Source organism: Nothoprocta perdicaria, unplaced genomic scaffold (genome assembly GCF_003342845.1).
Source record: "Nothoprocta perdicaria isolate Ctin4 unplaced genomic scaffold, notPer1 scaffold_181, whole genome shotgun sequence".
NCBI lineage: Eukaryota > Metazoa > Chordata > Aves > Tinamiformes > Tinamidae > Nothoprocta > Nothoprocta perdicaria.
Window position 1 is genome coordinate 1,406,497 of NW_020454994.1, and position 23,785 is coordinate 1,430,281.

Sequence of the window (23,785 nt, forward strand, 5' to 3'; positions counted from 1 at the left end):
ACGAATCTGTTCTCTCTGTTGTTGCTCTGTTAACTTTTGTGTGTGTTACAGTTTTGAAGTGGAATACTTGTGAAATGCAAAAGTATTTTCTGACGTATATTTAAAGAATTGATGGAGCAATTTACATTTGTATATGCTCATTTTGTAAGCTCTTGCATCTCCATATAAGTTAGGATTTTAAAAAATGCGGATTTTTCACCTTTTTCCTCTGCAACCCAGAGAGACATTTCTTGCTATCTTCAATAGTAACACAGTGGACATTGGCTGCCTTTCAAAACCTGCCCCGTAATTTATTAAAACAATAAATCCATGTCAGCAGGATTGGATTTCCAGTGGCTGTCAGCATTTCCAGGGTACATTCACCATATGCATCTGCGCAATACCATATGTACAGTATTCCAACATTTATAATATAAATATGCCCACTACATTAATCATTGACAAAGTTGCAAGAGTTACCATTAGATCAGCTGGGACATTAATTGGCTCTTCACTAAGGCCAGACTCAAATTGGCCAAAACTGTGGTTTATTCTCGGGCCGTATCCTGGACTAGGCAGTATCACAGCGCTGCTGGTACCAGCATTACACAACCACATACTGCCAGGTTGTGCTTTTTGCTCAGAGGGTTGCATCTGAAATAGAGAAAAAAAATGGAAATGACCTACGATTTACTCCAAAAGCCCTGTCTCAAACTGGGAGCCAAATTTCCTGGTGCCAGCGACAGTTTCATGTCTCTGGTCTTAGACCCAGCTCCACTTTACCTCGAGGGTCTGTGCTTGTTCATACAAAGTGCCTCTTATGGTGTCTGAAGTAATTACTAACACAGTTTACAAATCTTTAGGAAAACATGAATACAGGTATGTTTTTATGTTATATATTCCATTATTTTACACTGTATATATTTTATATTACATTTATATATATATATATATATATAAAATAGTTTGAAGGAAAAATCAAATAGGTCCCTTTTTGCTGTGTTGACTGCAGCTGTTCTAACAGCAGGAATAATCACAGAGGAATCCAGTAGATGTAATGCAACAGGATTGCATAACTATGCTGCTGTATAAAATATTTAGTGCTCTGTGTTAGTAGAGCTCATACGTTAACAATTTTCTGTTATGTGAGCCTGAGTCAGTGCATTTAGGAGGAAAAAAAAAGTGAATACTCCCGAACTTCCTTTTGCTTGGGAGGTATCGTTTGTCAGAGATATGTATGGGTGAAGGATAGATGCATTAAAGGGTTGAGGAGGAGATACCCGCGGGTTGTCTGAGCGTTTGCCCGAGTTGCTGGCTCGTCTCCGAGCTCCTTTGCCCTGTCCAGCTGGAGCCGTTTTAGGCAAGCCCAGAGGTGTAACTGGTTCCCTGGCGAATTTTGCAGCTTAAAATGGAACGCGACCGAGGGGCTTGGAGGTGGCGTTTAAGCAGGATTTTTCAAGATTACAGTTTTTGATGTAGAAATCCAAGTTCCACCTAAATGCCCTTGTAAGCTGGGTAGTCAATTTTAAATCCAACCTGTAAGGAGAGAGACCTTTAAGTGGCAGAGGCGCACGGTGATAAACACACATATATCTGTTCTATAGAGCGTCACTTGGCCTTCCAAGGGCAAACRTGTCACGTTTGGGCCCTCGAGATGGACTCAGCTCAACTGTGCTCCYGTTTGCCAGAGGGGAAGAAGTCTTCCTTTTTTGCTCAGATGATGGACAGCTTTGATGGTGTCAGTTGAGGCTTTGGCTGCAGCTGCATGTCCCGTAGGCCCGTTCACCGGACAGTGTCCGTCATTGCAGTCACTGGCTTCATTTCTGTGTAATTTTAAGAAGCTTTTATGTGTTTTTTTTCCCCTAAAATGAAAACTAGAAAGCTTTTGAGATTGTCTGAGACAGAAGCCAGAGAAAGAATACTGAACTCATCCTGTATTTTTGGGGGAATATTGGTTCTCTTTACACCTACTTGCTTGAACATTTCAAACAATTTGGAGCCAATTTTTCAATCAGTCTCTTCACATTAATAATCTTAGCCATGCAGCTTCCTATTGCAGCCCTTTAGGAAGGAGGCATTATTTGTTTCAATTATTTTATTACAGGAAATACATATCAAGAACCTATATATCCCATTCATTATGTTTATGACATTTTCAGAATTAGAAGCTTCTAAAAAAGAATGACCGGAGTGCCTTCTTCCCCTGGAGATCAACCAGTGAGGGAATATTCTCTGAAATGAGCTGAGGAACTAGATGTTTTCACCCTTGAGGCTTGGACGGGCTGCAGGGATAAATGTAGACAGTTCATATTTATAAAAGAAGCATTAAATGCAGGGCATCTCAGTCCCCGTGCTCTCAGTGCAGCCCATGTGCACRGTGTATGTGTGAACAGAAGGACATGTGGTGCTGAACAGATAATCATACCAATTTCACCAGCTGTAGGAAAGGCAGCCCTTTGATATATTCCCCCTTTATTCCTTCCACACCATCTAATGCAGAGAAATGCAAAAACTTGTAACTCTTATTTGCAAGTGTTATTACTTGGTGCTGTTACGAAACGGAGATGGTAGGAATGCTTGTAAGAGGACAGTCGCTCTTGAAAATATCCTCTCAAAACTCTTGTTTGCACCCAGCATATGTCTGATGCTCAGTGACACAATTTTCAAGCTAAAATGTCTATTTTGGGCAGGATTTCAGTTGCTGAGAACTGAATCTTAGGTCAGTGGCTGGTTGCGAAGGGGAATGTAGCTGAACAGCCAAAGCAGCAAAATCTCAGTGCAATGAAAGCTAAGACAGGTGRAAGAAGGGGCAGACCATGTTATGGCTAGATATGGTCACTTTATACATCATTATTAATTAAAATTTAAAAAGTGGCATTTTTTAAATTAACACTGGTGGTGTTGACTGCAAAATCAAGCCTTCAGAGTGAAAAGACATGTAAACTAGAGCATGTAAGGTTGATCTCAGCTCTGATTAGATCAGCGTTACTAAGCACGAGCCTACCTTTGAATTCCCAAGCTTATAACCACRTGGAGAGTTTTACCTGCAAGAGAAAGCTGTCGTGTCTGTTACAGCATTGAAAAGGGCCTTAGATTGCACGTTTGAAAACGAAACATTTTCAGCAGTTTTGGAAAATTGTCATATGACTTTTCTCTAAAGTAGAATTTAACGTCGTTTGAATATTCCAGTCTTCTTTTTTTTTTCCTCTCAAATATTTTAAAAGCTTGTTTAGTTTAAATCTTAAGGCCAAACTCTACATTCCTATGGCCTCATTCCTCTCCTGTTTTCAAAGTATATTTGTCTTCTGTGTGTTCTTCAGCTGCAAAAATATACACAATGTGAATGTCTGCTCCAGGGTCAAAAACGATGCTTCTGAGTGTGAAATTTGACAATGTGCATATTTATCCAGCTGATAAACCTGTCAAATAAAAGGGAAATGTTTGACAAGAAGATAGGAAACAAAATCTTGAGGTCGTGGAGGCATGTGTCCATTCCAAATGCTTTCCATGGGCTTTCATGTCTTTCTGTTGGCGTTCTCAAGCCTTCAAAGCTGGCAGCTGAAGGATGAGATGAAGATGCAAGGAAGGCAAGGCATAAGAAAAGTGTTTATTTGATAATTTCACAATATTGGAACTTTTCAGGTAACTCCAGTAGTGAGAACAGAGGAAACTGTGAAGACTTCGCTGTGTCTTTAGTAGTTCTTTCAGGTAAGCACGAGTGAAAACTGAGCAAGGACTTAGGGGCTTGCTAATTAGGACCGCCTTAATGAAGAGAGAAATCGTTTTTTAAGATGTGCATGCATCGTTTGCTTTAATGCACTAAGCAAAAGCTATATAAAAGTAATTTTATTGGGGTGGAGGCAGGGGATGGTAATTATACATCCAGTAATGAAACAGATTTTTTACCATAGGCATCTCTGCTGGGGTTAGTTATCTTCCCTTTGATTATGTGCTGTTATGTTATGGAAACTGCAGTTCACTCAAAACTCATCTTTGACTCAACAGATTTTCATTTTAAGATGGCATGAGCTTATTGAGCTTAAACTGAGATTTCTCCGGTGGCGCTTCAAAAACCGATTTTGTAACAGTCTTTTCAGTGAGAAGGCAGAAGAAATGCAGTGACAGGCATATGTGAAATAACTTCTCCATTCAGAAATACAACACTTGTAAAATTAGGGTGTTTTGAGTGACAACATACCTAATTTCTGTTACAGCTGATTAACTTTATGTAATGATTCACGGGGCCAAGAAGACTTAATTATAGGATGCCATAACTGATGATGGCCSCTTAGCCTGTGGTCTTGTTGGAAGGTGTTTAAGGTCTCTGAGGACAGGCAGCAAGCGGGTGGGAAGCCACAGCATCGAGAGCTGTAGGTGCAAGTCAATTATTGGTGAAAATGTAAACGTGCAATTAGCAGGCAGAGCCTAGTGCTTGGGAAATGACTTGGGAAAAATATGTTCCAATCTAATAATATTGATTCCAGGCTGCTGGCAGATAAAGGAAGATTTTTTCTTTTTTTTTTTTAATGAGGAACCCACATCATTTTGTCCATGCTCTTGGTCCTCACTTCAGGTTTAATAATTGGTTAATATGTAAATTCTGTGATTGGTGGGGGAGCTGTGCCCCTTCCCCACGTCTCCTGAAACCCATATAAACATGGGCAGTGTTTCCACAGGGATGGGCAGGCGTGCAGCCCAGCTCCTGCTGAGCCACTCCAAGAGAAGCCTTGGAGACCCAAAGCCCAGGAAGAAGCTTCTAGCTGCACGCTGTGTTTTAACTAAGGAAAATCTGGTTTCAATCTCTCTTACTCTGAGCTTTGCTTTACRTAGCCTGTTCTTTCTATCCATAGGGTAATGATCCTGGGGATCAAACATATATGTTCTATATGTGTGTGTGCATGTGTTCATCTACMTGCATCAGAAGGGGGAAGTAGCCCTTAAGTTCCCTCTTGATTCAGGTTCATGTGTTGCTGCAAATTATGAACCAACRTTATTTAGTGAAATAGATGGTCTTTAACTCATTGGGAGGGGGGCTAWATTTAAGATACAGGACAAAGTAACTGGTTGGATTAGTTGCAAATCTTATCTGGTGCGTGACACCACTGATTCAGCAGTTGCTTCGATTTGGGGACAAAGTGACTTTGGTTTGATACGTGACACATTCAACCTACTAAAGAACAATTGTAGGTTGTATGGGTTTTATGCCTTRTTTCAACGGGGAAAGGAAATTTAACTCGAAGATCCTCAACATAAATACGTAGTAAATCTGTTTTGCAGTATGAGACAGCTATTCTGATGCATATAGAATCTCCACAAATACAATCCCCAATGGGTAGTTGATGCACAGTTTATAAAAGTGTATGTTTTCTGTGATATTCCTTAAAGCAGAATCAAGGCATAAATACCCTTTTGCCTACATTCAGSTGAATCAGGGGGTGTGATACGTTGTTCTTGCAACTTGATGATAAATAACTAAGCAGTTTGTCTAGGCTGAAATTCAGTTTTGTCTTGGTGGGAAAATAATCTTGTCCGTTCATGAGCAGTTTTAAAATTGAAAGTGAAGTTGTGAGTGTGCTGAGTTAGTCAGAAGTCAACATGTCACATTCTGTCAGTGAGGTGTGTCTTACTAAGGAGGCATGAAAACTAACCTTGAATCTTAAGGTTTTACTTGTGTAACAGGCAAGAGGTCTCTCTTTATTGATTGTGATGGGCTGTCCTGCTCCCAACAAAGCTCAGTGAGATGAAAAGGGTCGGAAGACTAATATTATGGAATGAAGCATCTCTACAAAATGCCTGGAAATTGATATTTTCACATATCCAAGTATCAGAATTATCCTKTAGTAAGGGCAGATTTGCTCAGCCTGCTGATAGTATTCATATAGACTTATTATGGGGTGCTGAAATTAATTTTTGACACTGTTGACTTGCTTTCTTATGTATTTTAAGTGATAATGATATTATTTTTAATGAAACATACTAAGTTATTACTTYGTGGCAGCGTTGCAACTATTTGTAGTATTTGTGTTAAGTATTTGTAGTAAGTTGCAACTTACTACAGTGCAGTAAGTACTCTGCTTAATGACTTCGAAGTTAGAAATTGCCTTTGTTAGCCCTAGCAGGAAAACTCTTTTGACTTGTTTTCATTTATTTTACAGTACAAAAATGAACTCAGTTACTAGATGACAAAAAAATCCTTGGTCTGTGACCCAAGCAGTGGTTGCCATCTGGGCTTTGATACGAGCTAGAGAAAAGCAGGAATTGCTGTTGTATGGTCAGTGCTTCTGAAATGAAATTGGCTCTTGCCAACAGTTAGCCTGCTTAGCAGCACATGCTTTGATGCCGAAAGGATTGTGGACTTTCTTTGGAAGTAATGACTGATTTTTAGAAGATGTTAGTTCTCTTTAAGTTGACAGGAAGTTCTTTACTGTAGCGTGAGTCATTGTGTTAGCATTAAGAATAAGGCAGCATAATAAGGTGATTTTCTAAAAGTAAGTTTACCGGTTATTACTTCATTCCTTTGATTTTGCCTTCCTAAACGGATTTGCATTCCTTTGACTTCTACAGTAAGATTTCTTTCACTTGTTAGTTCAAACTGAGGTCAAGTTTCCTTTCCCCRTCTCCCTCCTTCTCTTCCTCTTTTCCATGTTAGAAGCTTCAAAACCAAGTATGAATTTATCCTCTAATCTTTTTCTAGCTAAAAGATCCCATCCTTTTGAGACCTGACCCTTTAAACTCATAGTCTGCTGAGGCACAGAAATGACTTGCATATGCATGTTTAACACWAATATAAACATCTTCATTAAAATATAGATTGGTAGAGAGAGTRGTTATAAAATCAACAAGCAAATCTAAAAGTTGTCAAAAGTGCCTGTTCTGCTGTGAAATACCAATATATCATCGATTTAAACCCAGCAGATGGAAACTTGGACCAAGAGCCAGTGCTGTTGGGAGTTCAGTGACTTGTGTGAAGTAAAAGGGTTGTCTTTGATCACTTGGAGCACTGCAGAAGTSTTCTGGTAGCAAGATCATCACTGTATTTAGTGTGTGTGCTGAGAGTTCTTGTGCAAGGTCAAAATCAAACAGCTCAGAGGCAGATGAGCCTCAGAGGAAACTTTGGGTTCCTCTGTGTTGTCTCTCTCCTCCATTCAGCTGAAAATAGAGTCCTCAACTGCAGCAGCACTCAACCATCATGTTCAGATGGCATTTAGATAACACTTTTGATGTTAAAACGACACAGTGATAAATGTTGCATTTACCTGTTGACCAGACAGCTCAAATTCGTTCGATTTACAGCTCCAACTCTTGACTGCCAGTGTCTTGGACAAGTCTGGAATGATGCTGTTCTTGGGTCTTGGGCCTTTGTTGTAGTTTGATCAGTGACATTAACCCTTCATATCATCCTTGGAGGAAGTACTTCACTATAACAAGAAAGCCCCTGGCGCTTTATCATCCTCCCTCTGGTTACCACRGGTATTCTGTGACCATAGCACTCTATTTTTCCCTGTCCTGTGTCGTGTCAATTCTTGCTCTTCCTGCATGCAGGTCTCCAGTCATGAGACATCACAAATGCTATCAGCAAAACTCAGCTGACTCTGTAGGCTGCCACTGCAAGCATTCCCTTAACAATCAAACAAAACCTAGGGATACTGGGAGTCACTGAACAGGCAGGACACTGTGCAAAGCTTTGCTTGTAGCACTCGGATGTGGGAACAAGTCGGTAGCAATGTGGAGGGGAAGAAAGCAACTTGCTAAGCTTTCCAGCCTAGGAAGCATTTTAAAGAGGTGTCTCTAAGGAGGTCTAAAGAGAAGAAAATGCCTTTTCTTCTTCTGCCCCTTCGTAACAGCAGGATGTAGAACAAGAGAAAAGGCAGCAAACCAAGCAGGCACAATTTGGATCACTACCTCTCTACCCCCATTTGCTGCCCAGAAGCTTGAGTTCCCAAAACGCTGTTTCTCCAGTGATAAGTGGTGCAACCTGCCCCTCCGCTGAGAGTTCAGCTCCTCATGGCACGAGTTCCTGAATGCTCCAGAAAAGGTAATCTCGGTGGTCTGAGAAAATAGCACTTCTCCTCAGTAAGTGGCCACTGTCAGCAGAGCGGCGTGCGGCCTTTAGCGTCTGCGCGGCCTGATAATTCCTCAGCCCCCGCTGTTGTTCCAGAGCCTCATTGAAGTGTGTTTATGCTCCAGGAAAGGCAAGCTTGTAATTTTCCTGAGGAACTGGCAGGTTTCCAGGAAGAAGTTGTTTGTGTGTCAACTGCTTCGGGGATCCGCACGTCATAACTGCAGCTATTAGAAGAATAGGAGGAAAAGAGCGTCCTTATAGTCTCCCATCCCGAGCTTTGAGGGTGTTTTTTTTTTAGTCTCCGAAAGTTTCGGCTGAGTTTGTGAGCAATGATCTTCAGCTAAAGCTTGCCTTGGACCTGGCCTGTGGAAGAAGCCCTGCACTTGGCAAATGAGTGCTCTGGTATCTGTTCCTGTATGCAATATGGGAAGTGCAGTGTGGATTTGCAGCCCGTGTGCCAAAGCATATCGCGTTTCCTCCCTGTGTTAAAATGATATAAACTGGGGAGATCGGGTCAGGTGGGTTTTCTTTTCCTGTTACTGTGGCTGAACAGGAAAGCAAGGCTGCCCAGGTAAGTGGCAGGAAGTAATATAGATGGACTGAAACTGGTTGTAATATTTTATAATAACCCAGAAACAAAATCGTAGAATACAACTCTCTGCAATAATTCATAGCTTGAGATTTTCCTCCTTACGCTCCTTTCTGTGTCCCCTGGAAAACTGTTGTTCCCAAGTTGGATCACATTGTTTTCCATTTTTGCCAGAATTTTCTGCAGAGGAAAAAAGCCCACGGCCTTCCTTTGACCATATGCATTTCCAGCAGTGAAAAAGGAAACCAGGCGTTCCTGGAATTCTTATCAGGACTCCTTTGTCTGTGTAAGGCAGGAAAAACTACATTGTTTTAATGGCGTTTTTCTAGCCTTAAGAACTCTCTATATTTTAAGATTCCCTATATTTTTCAATTAATTTTTTCAGGGTGTTGCCTGCTTTGTGTTACAACRAATACCCTGATAGTTCCTGTATAGACTTATTCTGCCTTCCTTGCCCTAAGCACTCTAATAACTGAGCTCATCCCTTGAAATAAAATACTAAGTAGTCTGTTTTTGTTGTCTTTTTAACATGAATTGTAGTGGGGCTCTGTATCTAATATAATCTGGTTTGCAATACCCCCTTCCATTTTTATGCTTGGGGCTTTCAATTTACACTTAGTCATGTATGACTCTTATTGCACAGGATTCTGAGAATAATTACATCTTTTGTCTTAATTCCAGAATGTCTTAGAAGCACTTCTASTTAGCAGCTGCTGGGAGAGTAAATATCAATAGTTTCTATTTTCTAGAATTCATTTGGTTTCATAAAATCTTATATTTCAAATTCAGTGTTAATATTAATCAAGCAGACCTGATAGCTATGACTGCACCATGACATCCACTCTTAAAATCCTCAGCTTGGGAGCACARATCTCTTTTTTCTGTCTTTTTGCCTGTTGAAGGAGCAATTTTTTAGTCCTTGTAATCCTGTTGAAGAGAAGCTTCAGAATGTGACCTGAATAAATTCCCAATAACGCTGAAGCACAGAGCAAATAAAAGGAAGCTCACATTGCACCTGTATGCACAAACGTGTGCAGCCTTCAGGTTTTTTTGAGCTCTGTCTCCTCATTCTGTCTCTGAGGAAGAGGCAGCAGAGGGACAGCTATTGCTTTAAGATAATGTTATTTTGTTTGCATTTGCTTTTTTTTATATCCTTTTTCTTTCTTCCACTGTCTAACAGATTCGTGTAACATAAATTGCTGATTTTTGGAATGGGGTTGCGTTGGGACCTCTCTCTCCTTAGGCTGCAAGTTCTTGATGGATGATGAGTTTTTGTTCCTTTTAGGAAGCTCTGACAGAAGAGACCTGATGTGGAATGGTCCAAGAAAAGCGTTCCCAGGAGTTGACATGGTGCTTGTCCCTGCTCCCGGCAGGGGCAATGACTCCTAGTGAGTTGCTGTATCTGCTTCTCAACGTGAAGGACACAACCAATTCCAAAAGCTTTTGTAACCAAAAGTGCTGCTCAACTCTTCACATGGTTGAGGAAAGGAAATACATAAACAGCTTTCAGATTAGTGAAATAATCAGGAAATGAACAGAGGAGGCCTTGTTCAAAATGCTTAAAATTAAATGGTATTTGAAACATAACAAAAGGAGAAGGTGGAAAGCCAGCAAACAGCTGTACAGCATAATTTTGTGCATTTAATAGACAGAATTTAGTGTGAAAAGTGTGGATTGATGGGTTGTTTATAGCAGTGCCGGCCACAAAGATGTACAGAAAGCTCTGTGTAATATTTCAGTCTTTTATTTAGAGTTGTTCATAAATTTCAATCCTTTTTCTAAATATTTTGGAAACGATGGACCTCTGCTTGGTAAAATGGAAGCACTTCGTTAACCTTCATTAAGTTGGGAGGATGATCTCTGTGCTTTAAAGCACAAGGTTTAGGTCCCCCTGTCCTCTTGAAGAGCCCATCAGTGAAGGGCTGTCAGCAGGGCAGGCAGCAGCAGCCTGGTTTCACTATAAAGATAGGGCAGATATAGTGAAAGAGAAGGCAAGTTCAGTTGTCACTGCTGGATTTTGGGGGATGTATCTTGGTGCAGAGCAGCTGCCTCTGATTTGGGAGCTGCCTTCACACAATCACAGGATGGTTGAGATCATCTGTAGAGATCATCTGTAGAGATGATCTAGTCCAAACCCCCCACACTAGCACTGATATGTGCTGCGAATGCTGAAATGGCTCTCAAGGTAAGAAGAATCCATCATGCTCCATGTCTGGCTTATCCAATATTTGTATATAGATATTCTTCATAAAACTGGTATTCCAGAGAAAATGACGTTTGGACTTGTTTTTTTGATCAGATTTGAGGTTTATAGAATTAAGGTTGCTGAGTGGAAGCTCATGCTGACATTTCAGTTTGCTTAATAAAGTGGTAGCAGAATTGTCTGATGAAAAAGATTTGATTGCTGAAGATCAAGTCCTTATCTAATGTATATTAGCGTAACTGCATTTACACCAGATGGATGTTTGGCTGCAGGAGCTTTGTAAACAAGACCTTGCCAGTTATTATATTCTGGCTTAGAGGCTCCTACTTCTGGGAGAAAGTCTCTTTTGGACACTTTGAAAAACCTTCTGTTTCTTTTCCAATGTATCATTAGTTTAGATGAAAAAAAAAACTTTTTTTCAGAAATGTAGAACAATTTTAAATTGTATCAAAGAAAGAAGCTGGTTTTCAGGATTGAGGGCACTCTTCACCGAGGATGTTTAGAGTTTTAGTMCTTGTCCTGAATGAACATCTCTGCTGGTCCTCCTTGGGTCCCCTCCAGGCTTTGCTAGCAAAGCCAGGTCTTTCCATGCCCTTCAAGAGCACCTCCTCTTAATAGCTGGCATTTTACCAAGAGCTTAATTATACTTTTTCAAATAGTACAGTTTCCCAATCACTGAACGCCTGTTTACACTGTAAAATGCTGCTAATTGTAGTAAGTATATGATAATCCAGTCTTTGATGACAAGAATTTTAGAGCAGATTCAAGAGTGACTAGTGATTTCTCCAGTTCTGGGCATCTGAAGTTTAAAAACGCTGAGTGCTTGGTGTGCAAACCAAGCAGATGGCTTTGGGGATATACAGATGTGGTTTCCAGTTACCAAAATGCTTTTGAAAGCTTAATCCATTGTCAATTCTAAACATTTGYTGCCTGTAAATTGTATAGTTAAAACTTCACTTGAAGCCTTTCATCATAAAAGGTCCAGAGTTCAGGAAGAACTACGATCCAGTTGGTGTCATTCTCAGTATCCTTTTGGATACGGAGTTTGTCAGCGCATCAGAGCAAGGCTGTGCACACTTGCAGGCTGGGCTTTKTCCTGCCTGGGCCTCGTCTTGCTCTGCTTCTACCACAGTGGCCTTTCTGCTACTGAAACCTCCTTGAAGAAAGGATGGATAATAGAGCTGGTAGCATCCCTGAGGTTCCCTTACAGGCAGCCACCGAATGGCATTTGGGTCACCTAGCAGGGATCCCTTTGCAGGTACCAGAGGATAATTGCTGCAGGAAGCAGAATGTAACAGCTCGGGGAAAGAYTATTTACCCAAGATGTAATGACCTTTATTTCTAAAGGAATAATAATGGTAAACGGCTCCTGCATTCTGTGGCTACATGTTAAGGCATTATTATCTTATTACAGAAATATTGAAAAAAAATCTCAAATTGTGTCCAACAAATACTATGAAGAGCAGGGGGGGAAAAAAAAAGGGAAGCATKTTTAGAGTGTACAACTCCCAAGTGTTGTTGGAATAATTCACTCAAAGGCGAGAGTATAAAACAGATAAAATCACACGTGTGAACCATCCTTATATCAACAGYATTAAAGCAGATAAATCCATACAGAGCAGGCCTTCAGTTGAGATGTGTGCTGTTTTCTGTTATCTTTAGTGGAGACTAGTTTTCCTTGTTTTCCTTTCARTTATTAAAGTAGTGCCTAAATCAGCACCATGTTAATGTAATAGCAACATAGCACGGTTGTGCTGAGGTAACTGTGCGGAGGGACTGAGAGACTAGCAAACTGGGTTATGTGATATGGTTGGGTTTCTCCGAGGCTCTGATAAAGCAAAGGCTCCCTGTTTTATGCAGGTCTCAAATGGAATAATCTGGATTGCTTAATGATTTATTTCTTACATTTGTATCCTCTCACAATGTAAGAATCAGACTTCGATTGCCAGTGTCACCTGACAAAAGCAGTGTAGGGTACAGCTATAGGGATACACCTTAGAAGGCAGGAAAAAGTGGGACAAGAAAAAATATGTTGGGGTGGAGTCAACCTTATTTATCTCACCATAAGAATGGGGAAATGTGGAAGCGGTGCCTAAATCCCGAAAAGAACGACAAGTTTTGAAACCCACGTTTGTCCACACATTAGCTAATTTAAARTTAGTTCTGGCAGTTCTGGATGGGTTTTCTGACTCCCATCTTCAGTATCGGACTGTGGTATCTGCTCTTCAGAGACTTTGTGCCCAAATTCAGAGCAGAGATTTCCTTTCAGAGCTCAGATGTGGCAAGTTATAGAGCAGAGTTTGCCAAATAGCTGGAAGTTCCTTCTGCATGTGATTCCCTGAATCTGCTTGAATTCTCAGAGATTCCCCAAAATATCCCATAAGCTCCACATCAGAGCAGGACCCCAGAGATGCACTATGTGATTTACAGAAGTTAAGGAAAAAAACAGGCAAAACTGAGCCAGGACACTAGGTTAGGTAGATGCTGGATCTTTTCTGGTACAGTCATTTTTATGACCTTAGGGACATAAAAATATAAGGTGACTAGAAGTTGCAGAAGGAAATTGCAGAGTTTTCTCAAGTGCCAAGGTAGGTTAGTAACGTACTGATTTCAGCTGATGCTGGACATTGAGACTGCTGAATCAGCCCTGAGTAGGCTGTCAAGGTACATTTCTGCATCATGGAGATCCTTGGTTCCTCTTTCCTAACCTAGCCCAAAGTTAGGTTTTGTCTGAAAGACAAACGTCAGTCAGTTTTGCTCAATATAATAAAGGGGGCAGATGTCAGAGGGGGCGAGGTGGCAGATTAATGCAACTGATAAAGATGAGCTGATGCTTCCTGTCGATTGTGTTTTTGTCTTGGAAATACTCTTCTGAGTATTCAGTGTTTCTCTGATACACTTGGCAGGACAAAGAAACCACTTGTCACAAGCAAAACTTAGGTTTTGATGCTCTAAATGATTTAGGGTTTCCCCCTGCATGGATTTCATCTGGAGATAYGGATGTTCCAGCTTAGTATGAAGCAACCCAAGCTGTCTCAAGTTAAGATAGCCTGACAAGCTGTTGGAGATGTGGCTGTGTGTGAATTGATCATATTTGTACTGACAGATTTTGGCTTAAGCTGTATAATTTGAATATATTTTTTATTACTCTTCYAAAATCCCCCCAATAAAAATCTATGTTTACTCCACAGCCTTTTCCCCCACTGTCAGATAGCTGCCAGCATGAAATGGATTTTTCCTCAGGGTTTGGTTCTGTGCTGAGATTGCCAGTGGAGTCATTTTACGAAATGCTCGTCTTTCTGCTTCAAATTTGATCACAGTCAGCAGGGACAAAAAGTCATTATCGTGTGATGGGTCTTTAATGGGCTGTGGGAAGCAAGAGGGTAGCTTCAGACCTAGACCTATTTAATCTTGCCACATCTCTGGCTGCATTTGATAGCTCAGCCCACATGTTAATCGCTCTCAGAGTAGAGAAATTAGTCGTAAAACCTTTTTTTGTCCTGATAATTTTAATCCACGTGGTGTTTGCCCACATCAGCCTGCCTCCAGCAGTTCCCYAGCATCGGCTCTGCCTCATCTCAGCACTGCTCCTACTCGTCCTTCTGAGGCTTGTAACTAGAGCTGCTCTCTACTCTGGAGGCATTTTATTTTCCCCCTTGTGTGTCCTATTAAATATTTACTCAGTAATAGGGCGCTCACATTGCTGGGCAGTGTTTTCTCCCAGTTCTTTCTATGGTCCCCACCACCAAGTCAATAAAACTTGAAGGGCCCCGTTCTGCGGGGGTGCAGGCTGCGGGGGATTCTGCTGCTCCCCAGAATCATTATCCTCTCATCAGCAAGCAGGTCCTCTCCTGAAACAGCCTGCCTCGCTTTCCCACCTGCTGGTAACAGYCATAAACCAGGGCTCTCAAGAAAGGTCATAGAAATCCTGAGAAAAGGCTCTTCTTGGGATGAAGAGCTTGGTTACGCTGTTCGCACGTAGGTGCCCGAGGTGGGGAGCCTTTAGCCCGCCCCAYGGTGCCGGAGGGCGGGAAGAGCGACCCATGTGCAGGGCTGGGCCCTGGTGTCCTGGTGCTGCAGTGAGGGTCTCCTGCTGCCTCTGGCACCAGTGCTGCCTGGCGTGCCCTGCAGCCAAGGCAGGAGCACGGGGCTGTGCAGGGAAAAGTGCAGACCTGAAACTGGAAACCGGCTTGGGTGCTCATTAGGAAGCGTGACTCGTTATTTGGATATAAAATTGTGTATTGGCTTTTTGCAGAGCTAAGGAGACGTTCTTGGAAATGGTTACAGCTCTGACAGTCAACCCCAACCCCTTTTTTTCTGTTTTTGTTTTCTCTTGTATGGTTGAGAATTAAGTAAGGACTTACTTAAAGTATCCCTGAGAAAAACCTCTGTGATTAATCRTTATTTATCTCATAGACTTATCTTGTACGTGCATTTGAGTCATGGTACCCCTCATCAACTCTTCATCATTCATAAATTACAGGCATATACTCATTTCATAACCAAGCTATTGCGAAAAGACTCTGAGACCTTTGCCTACAAAAATATAGTGTAGGCATTCTCTCCGTTATGGCATATTTATGATATAATGTCTCAGGTTTCTTAATGTAGATCTGTAAAGTCTGTTGGTTGACCTGGTTGATTCATGCAGCGTGGTGTATTTTTGAGGTGTTTGTTAAGGGCTGTTTGCCACTGCAGCTTGCCTTGGCGCTTGGGACGTGTATTTGAATTCCAGCTTCTAAGTCGTGTCTGACCTGTAAGTGAGACTCTCCAAACGCTAAGGTTCTTTGTCTGCAGATACTTGCACAGTGGGAATAAGATCGGATCTAAATTTAGTGCCTTAGCCTCCTGCTTGTTATTTCCTTCCTCTTCCTTCTCCTCCCTGACATTGGTTACAGAATTGATTTCTTCATTCTGCTGAGACTGTTATAACCTCCCTCCTCTACTTATTAAATGTAAATCCTTCTCTTTTACCTAGCACATTTTATACTGAAAGCCTTTCAGACTACTGTAGTACAAGGATGGCTTGGAACACCTGAGATTTTGTAAAGGACACCATGAAAGTCTTCTGCTGTAGACTTGCAGTCTGTGGTGTCCAACTTAACTAACGGGCTAAGCAGCAAAGAAATCCTCCCCAGCCTTGACCTTTCCACCCCAACTATCCTCAAATAATCCCATGTTATGGAATGCTGGTTTCACTGAAATCACAAGCAGATGACCCACCAGGGAATAAGAGTGTGGGCTGGTTGCACCTCCACGTGTTCATACTGATTTTTGTTGTGAGTTTCAACATCTCTTTTATGCAGAATTTTAGCAAGAACAAGTATGTGTGTGTTGCTCTTCAGCGACTTGAGGTTGGTTTTGAGTGACACAAATAGTAACACGTGAAATGAGAATATGCAGATGCGTAATTGCCTGCTAATTTAAGTAGACAAGCATAAAAATGATTGGTTTTATGCGATACAAAATTATTGGAGAAGTTTTCAGCTTTGTTCCACACTACAAATTTTCGAGGGCAAGTCAGTGTGATTCTCACACCAACCTAGCTTTCCTGCATTTTATGTTGCCTGCACAACTGATGACTGGGGCCTGAAATTGTTAGTAGTTTATATTGTTAATATGTAAGTTGCTCTTTAAATATTATTGCTTGATAAGAAGGGTAGCTGTTAGTATCTGGAGATGCCAAGGGAGCTGCAATGAGTCCACGTAGCACCTCAGTCACTTGGTCCTCTGGTCCACCTGTCTTTTGGCCAGCTGGTCCTCTGTCTTCAGCATGAATAGTGCTGTTGTCTGTGCAGTTTTGTACCAAGTCCTGCAATCTGGTGGCCAGTCCTGTTCTGTGATGTTCTCCTGCTACTAGTAGTGCTGTTTGTTAGGTCGATCCATGCCCACATCTCCTTCCTTTCACTCTATGAAGCTGTTCTCATCTTATTTTTCCCAGCATTTCATTGATTTTCATCCCCTGGATTGCTCCTGCAATGCGACTGCTCCTTTCAGAGCCCGGTGGGATGTGTCTGCAGTTGGGGAAGCTCCCAATGAGCAAATGAGTGCGATGGCATTGGCGCGTACCCCTCACTTACCCCGTGAAGCTGATAGGGATTTTATCAATCACAGAACACACAAAATCAATCCAAGAGCAGACGGAACAGTCGGGGGAAAGGTTTTAGCGCCAGCATAATAGATTTGATTTTCTCACTTCTCATCAATAACATTTAGCAGAGATCAAAGGGAGCTAAAGGGGTATCAAACAGTAGAAAAGCTTTGGCGTCGTCACCCTTGGTGTCCAAAAACCCCCAAACAAGCCCAGGTTGGAGTCACTGCAGACCATTAGTGTGACAGTTTATCCAGCTGGTAGCAAGAGGGTTGTGGATGGCTGCAGTAGGCAGCTCTCTGGAGTAAGTAGGACTAGTAGTAAGTAGGAGTAAGTATCTATAGTAAGTAGGGAGCAAACCTTAGCTAGTCAGAGATCCCGAGATTTGGTGCAGTTTTTTAAAAATTYCACTTTTATAGTGAAGTTATTATTATTTTTGGTATGAGGACTTTAAAAATCCTCTTTTTCCTTTTGAAACTATATATATATATATTATTTTTTCGTACATGAGTTTGGCGGTAAATATGGTTGTAGCCCAAGGTTAAACATGTAACAAAACCTTCAGCAAGTACAGACCCAAATCAACAGAGTTCTTGGCCTGAATCTGCTTAGTCAGAACAGAGCTTCTCGTACCRGATCACATCATAGGCAGCATTTAAGTGGTGAATAAGAAGAGGTTTTAGACTAGATCCCGGGGCCTTCCTTAGGTGGCCTCAGCAGAAGTAAAGCTAAGAGGCTGCCGCTGGAGCAGGGACTGCCCATAGGGACTGTCACAATGTCCCGGCTTAAGTAGCACCTGAATCCCAACAAATGCGAACGTGTTGCCAGGGCGAGGGCAGGCAGCATCCGGGAAGCACCGAAGACGTGGCTAGAGCTGCCTCGAGGCAAGGAGTGATATTAAGGTTTTGTTGTAATAAATAGAGATAATTTGCAATTAAAAGCTGCTGCAGCTCAGAGAACACTGCTTTCATGGRAAATCTGGGGAAAAATATCTGATTACCTGAATATCTGATAGAGGTAACTTTCATTCCTATGTGTCTGTCTCTACTGCGGTCTGAAAAGAGGAAACATGGCACATGTTGCCTGAGAAATAAAATTAAATGTTTTAGTGGAAGGGATAACATGGAATTCTGGATGTTTCCATTAATATATGTAAGGTTTTCATTTTGCCAGGATTCAGATTTGAAATACCCAGTGAACCATCTACGCTTAGTCAATTAGATTCTTAATTACAGGCGAGAGTCTGTAAACGTAAAGAAAAGCCAGGAGCGCTGAAAACTTAATCACAAGAAAGCTCGACTTCAGACTGGRGGAATTTCAGACAACAGCAATATTGCAAAATGCAAACCCTGTCTTAACACTAACAACAGCATTTGCCATCACAAAACTTTCAGAGAACACGTGCCTGACTGGTAAATAGCTACTAAACGTGCTGGTGAGGTTAATAAAATTTTCCCTTAGACAGATTTCTTCCCCTGTACATGATAGCRCTAATCCTGATATTGCTGGGTTGCAGGGGAATTCTGCTGCACTTTAATAAGCAGCTCTCTGGCACTTATTCTGGAAGAGTGTTACGTAAGATGTGCCACCATAAGGGAAAATCAGAGAAGACAGGGCTGGGAAGGAGCTTCAGAGGTCAGCCAACCCCTCAGCCAGGAGGCTGGGCACGGGCAGCGCCGGTCCCGAGGAACGACCRACCCTTCAGCGGGGGCAAATGGGATTTTTCCTCTATTCAAAGTAGGTGAAAGGGGATGGACTGAAGTAATAACCCGCTCTAGTGATGAGTATTAATATTGAAGTAATTACATCGGATTTCAGGGAACTAGGAATTACAGGACAGGGAGATACTTTGCATGGCGTTGACTGCTCCCCGGTAGCGCAGAGCCCCTTTCATAAACGGATGGAGCTGTCAGGTAATTACAGGAGGGTTTAGAAGAGCCCTTGCACAGCCGTATTTTTTCGTCTTCTGTTTATTGAAAGATGATTTAGTTTGCCTTGCAGGATGCGGAGTGTGGATTTGAATGACCAAAATCTGATTTGATATGCAAATATTATATTCCTGTCAATGGAGTAGAGGAAGAGCAACATAATAAATAATAAATTGCCCACTGAAGTTGACCCTTTCTGTATATGACTGAACTGAACTTGTGCCCATCTGCATATCACTACACATAACATGCTAAATTCTTTGTAGAGGTAAATTGTAGGCAGTTTCACTCATTTATCCTGTTGGGCATTTGTGTTCTTAATGGTTAAAATATTTGTATTGGGATGTGACAGGAGTCACATCACTCTCCAGATTCTGGCAGACCCCTGTAGAAACATGACTAGCGAGTAGAAGTGAGCTAAGGGAAGCAAAAAGACATTGTGAACAGAACCAGGCTGATTGAATTCTCATGAAATGATGTTTTTTCATTTCTTCCCTAAGGACAACCTGCTGCTCCACACTAGCTTTCTGCCTGGCCTAGCACCCAGTCTCCAGCAGTGGCCCCAGGTAACTGCCTAGGGCCAAGGCAAACAGCTCTCCTCCTAATATCTCCAGCCTCCAAGCATTTTCAGCTTGGAGGATTTTCACCCTTGCTGTGTCTTGTCCTCTTTGTTTATCCGCTATGTTACAGTTTTTCTTCAAAATTAAGAGACTCTGAACTTTTCTTTATTAAACATCAATGAAGCGACCAGTATTTTCTGCAGTGATGATTTATTATTTAGAGTTAATCAAAAGCAGGTAACCTAGATACCTAGTGGTCATTATTACTATTTTTTTTTTCTTTTGCAGAGAACTGTGACTAATCTGTTTGTCAAGCTCTGCAGGGGAGCTATGAGGGGAATATGCTGCAGCTTTTGCAGCCCAGAAGRGGGCATGGGGAATGCTGTAGACTGAAGCCTGCAGGCTTACAAGTATTTTTTGGTTATTTCAGTATGTTTTTAATTTTGTTAATAATTTAGGGTTTTTTTTCTAATGTAATATTTCTATTGTAATAGAGACGAGAGAAGCAGAAGTTGGCTCTTTTATTATCCAATGTACGCAATTTCATGTAAATCACAGAAAAATGATCAGCTGCCCTATAAACTGCCAGAACCTGCTGCTTTGAACTCCCCAGCCCTGCAACATGGTCCTTAGTGGTTTGTTAAGGCTGTAAGAGCAAAGTGGTGCCCAAAACATCCTGTTTCTTATTCTCGGCTTCAGTTTCGTGGTGGTAGAGATGATGGTACCTGCCCCAACAGTGACTGTTGTGTTTTTGAGCTACCTTTTAAGATTTGAAAACTGTGGGGCTGCTTAGACAGCACTACTTTATTTAAGGGGGTAAGACAGCCCGCTCAGCGTTGATAGCTCCTATTTCTCTTATCTCTACATCCCTCAGCACCTCAGTGCCAGGGCACTGCAAGGCTTTGTGCTCCCCATCCATCCGATGCCATTTACTGAGGGATGCTGCGTTTGTCTCTGTGCATGTCCTCGGGTCTAAGCATCATGTGGAACAGGAAAGGATTTTTTTTGGCTTCGCTTATTGCTGGACCAGGTGGACCAATGTTTTCTTAATACTAGCCTTAAAAGGTGGAAAAAGGGGGAAAAAAGGAGGGGGGGAAAAAGCAACCTGTCTTTAGACACTAGAATTTAATGTGACTTTCTCAACCATTTTAAAGTAGCAGAGGATAATCTAACTTAACATTATGAAGTATTTGTAATAGAGTGAGATCATGTAGAGACACACAAAAATGGAYAAAGCCAAGGCACAAATATTCCCTCTGCAGCAACATACAGGTCTGATAAAGTTTGACATAAGCCCAAATACCTACTAGCTTCAAGAGTATGGATGTCAAAAGAAAAAGGGATCGGCCACATAAATATTGATGTTTTCTAATAACATGTTAGAATGATGGATATGGAGAAGAGCAGACTGTCATTGAATGTTGCTAAAAGCAAGATATTACTTTCTCCATAGTAATTTGAAAAAGAATTTTAGTTTCCATCTTGAAATGAAGCACTGCACAAGGATCATATTTGCAGTCATCCTTAAGAACACAGGAAGCTAAACTACAGAAGTTCATTTGGTGAAATAGCATTTTTTTCTGTTTTCTTTTTCCATTGGAAAAGATCAAATGAATTTGAGCATTATCTGCACTGAAATAGGACTCAGAACACACTAATAGTAAATTAAATAGTCATATAACTTTGGTGTGCTCTCGCTCTTTGGAATTTGTGTACTTCAGGTAAGTTGCTTTTTCATAAGCTATTTTTCTAAGTGAACCGATTAGTTGTCTGTGAGACTAAATCTGGGGATATTTTACTCTGGGAGCTGCTCTTTGCTGGCCCTGCTGAAAGACCACRTCAGGTTTAGCTGCCTTCAATCTGCACAATCCTGCACAATCCTGTAACACTTGCCCAGCATGTTTGGTACCCCTCCCACCCTCTCGTGTCATGTCCTGCATACCTGCCCTGCTTCCTGCTTAAAAACACCRTTCTGGTAAGTTGGAAAGTGCTCTTCTTATTATTCCAGATGCAGAAATCKTGGCCACAGGGGCAAAATAACCCTGAGCATGGGTTATTTTGTGTGAATGGAAGCCACTGTGAACCCCTTGGCTTAAGAGTGAATGGCTTTAGCAATGTGCATGTGTCCCCAAGGAGTGAAGTATAAAGAAATATTTGGGGAAGAATATGAAAATGGGAGTATTTTTCCCTCTCTATTTATAGAAAGGAATATAATTCAGCAGCATTAACATAGGAGCATTCATGTATTCTGTAAATCTGGTTGTAAGGATGGAAATGGTTCAAAATTGTTATTTCAAGTAAAACTTTTTCTTAGTGAAGGAAGACTGGGAGAACCACAGAAAATGCAACTATGAAGCCTGTGGCTGATGGAAATGGTAATTTGACTTCCATGGTGTCATGTCTCCGTGTTCAGATCTAGCTGAGATGTGGACTCAAATTAATTGTCTGTTTTTATCTGAGAATGCAGTTAGCAGTTTTTAACACAGTTTAACACAGCTAGCAGTTTTGTGCTGTTACTTAGAATGCAATACTAGCATTTTAGAGTGTTAATATAAATACCATTTTTTACTATTCGTATTTTAGACAGAGGGAGCTGGTTGTGGAGCTGCATTTGGAAGTTTGTATGCTCGCTGCCTGCTCCTGAAATTAAGGTTTGGCAAGTACTGCAGGGCTTTGCTGTGTGCTTGCAGTTCTGTGAAAGTTATAAATATTAAATAAACCTACTTAGGAAGGATAAAACAGATTTTATGACTGATGACATCACCTAAAATATTGTTTGTGCAGGTTGTTTTTCAGAGCAACGATTGCCTGATATATTGTAGCATCTTATAAAATGCTTTAATTTCAGAAAACAGTGATGTTCTAAACAGATATTGTGCTTCCGTGCTCCTTGACATTGGGAGACGTTTGTTTTCAGCTCGGACACATATTCTTGTTGAAAATTAAGCATTATGATCCTCAGTTCATTCTGACTCAGTTTAAATTTACTTAATCTTAATTTTCATGTGAAAATGTGCCTGGAATAGCAACGGGAGCGACATCAGGTGACCTTTTTCTGGCAGGCAGTTTAAGATCTACTCCTTATTTTCGCCTCTTTGSTGGTCTGCAGGCTAGTTAAGAATAGATGRATTTTATAGTCCCTTCCATAACTASTTTTAAGATGCAGCTTTTGGGGGGTGGTTTGCTGTGAACATTTCCAGGGACAGTGTTTCCCTGTGTGTATTTTCAGTTCCTCTTTCTCTTACATCCTTGACTGCCTCTTTTACTTGTCTTTTCCTCTAAGCTCATGCAGAGCATCACAGTATAAATACATTAATAGGTACTGAAATATATATTCATCTAGCCAGTGCGTCAAGAATACATAAATAAGGATTTTCCAGATTGTGCCTTTGGTAGCTGACCTAATTTTCAGCTTTAATCAGATTACAAAAGGAAATTTAAATAAATATTTTACATTTAGAAAGGGTTAAAACACTAGGAAGCTTTAGACCAGATCCTGAGCCAGTATAAACTGGGATTGTGAACTGGCAGCTGAGCTGTGTTTTGTGAGGCAGCAGACGTCTCAGCTAGACTCTAATATATATGAAGGAATAAAACCGAGAGGCAAACTTTGCCATGAGCTGTGCAGCGTGTACGGAACTAGTAAGTGGCAACACAGAAAATGACAAAAACAATAAATGACGGGGAGGGGCGGCCGCTGACTCTGAAGGTCAGCGTGGTGCCCAAGCTGGCCCCAGCACAGGATCACATCCAGCACGTGCAGAGAGGGCGCATGCCAAAGCAAGCCCCTGCCTCAGGTCCCGGGGAAAGATGGCTCTGCAAGAAAACATCCTCTCCGGAACATGGCACAGAGGAGAAGAGAGCCGTGTTGCCAACATTAATAGTGCTGTAATAGTGCGGAAGCGTCTCCGGCTCCTCCCAGAAGAGCTGCTGCTGGGAAAGGAGCTGATTTGATGGGAGGGACCCCGTCGTAGGTAGCTAATTGCTTAAGCTGTTCATTTCCTAAGTGCTCCTAGAGCCGGGCTCAGCAGCTCTCCAGAGGTACACCCCTCGCTGGCTACGAAATCGTCGGGCTGCAGAGCACGCACAGCCTCAGGTTACCTCCTTCCCTCCGCTTGTGCCGTGCTATTTTTAATCCAGTGCCTTGCTGGGCCCTCATGGGTTTTGACAAATTCCTGTCTGCTGTCCCCGTGTTGCACAGATTCCCGCGCGGTGTCTGTGCGTGCGTATTCGAGCGCACGGCAGCCTCGCCGGAGCCATCCGTGACGCCTCGTGTYCCCTCCCTTCCACTTGATGGGCCGGCTGGCACAGCGATTTGGATATCGGAGGAGCTGGGTACACAAATTCCTCTGAAATCAGGGAACTTCTGCGGT

At 41.7% G+C, this 23,785-nt stretch overlaps 1 protein-coding gene across 1 annotated transcript in view; it reads left to right on the plus strand.

The window, feature by feature from the left end:
• CCDC85A (coiled-coil domain containing 85A) overlaps nucleotides 1–23,785 on the plus strand; it is a 77,275-nt gene that overhangs the window by 35,386 nt on the left and 18,104 nt on the right. The gene's annotated exons all lie outside the window — the stretch shown is intronic.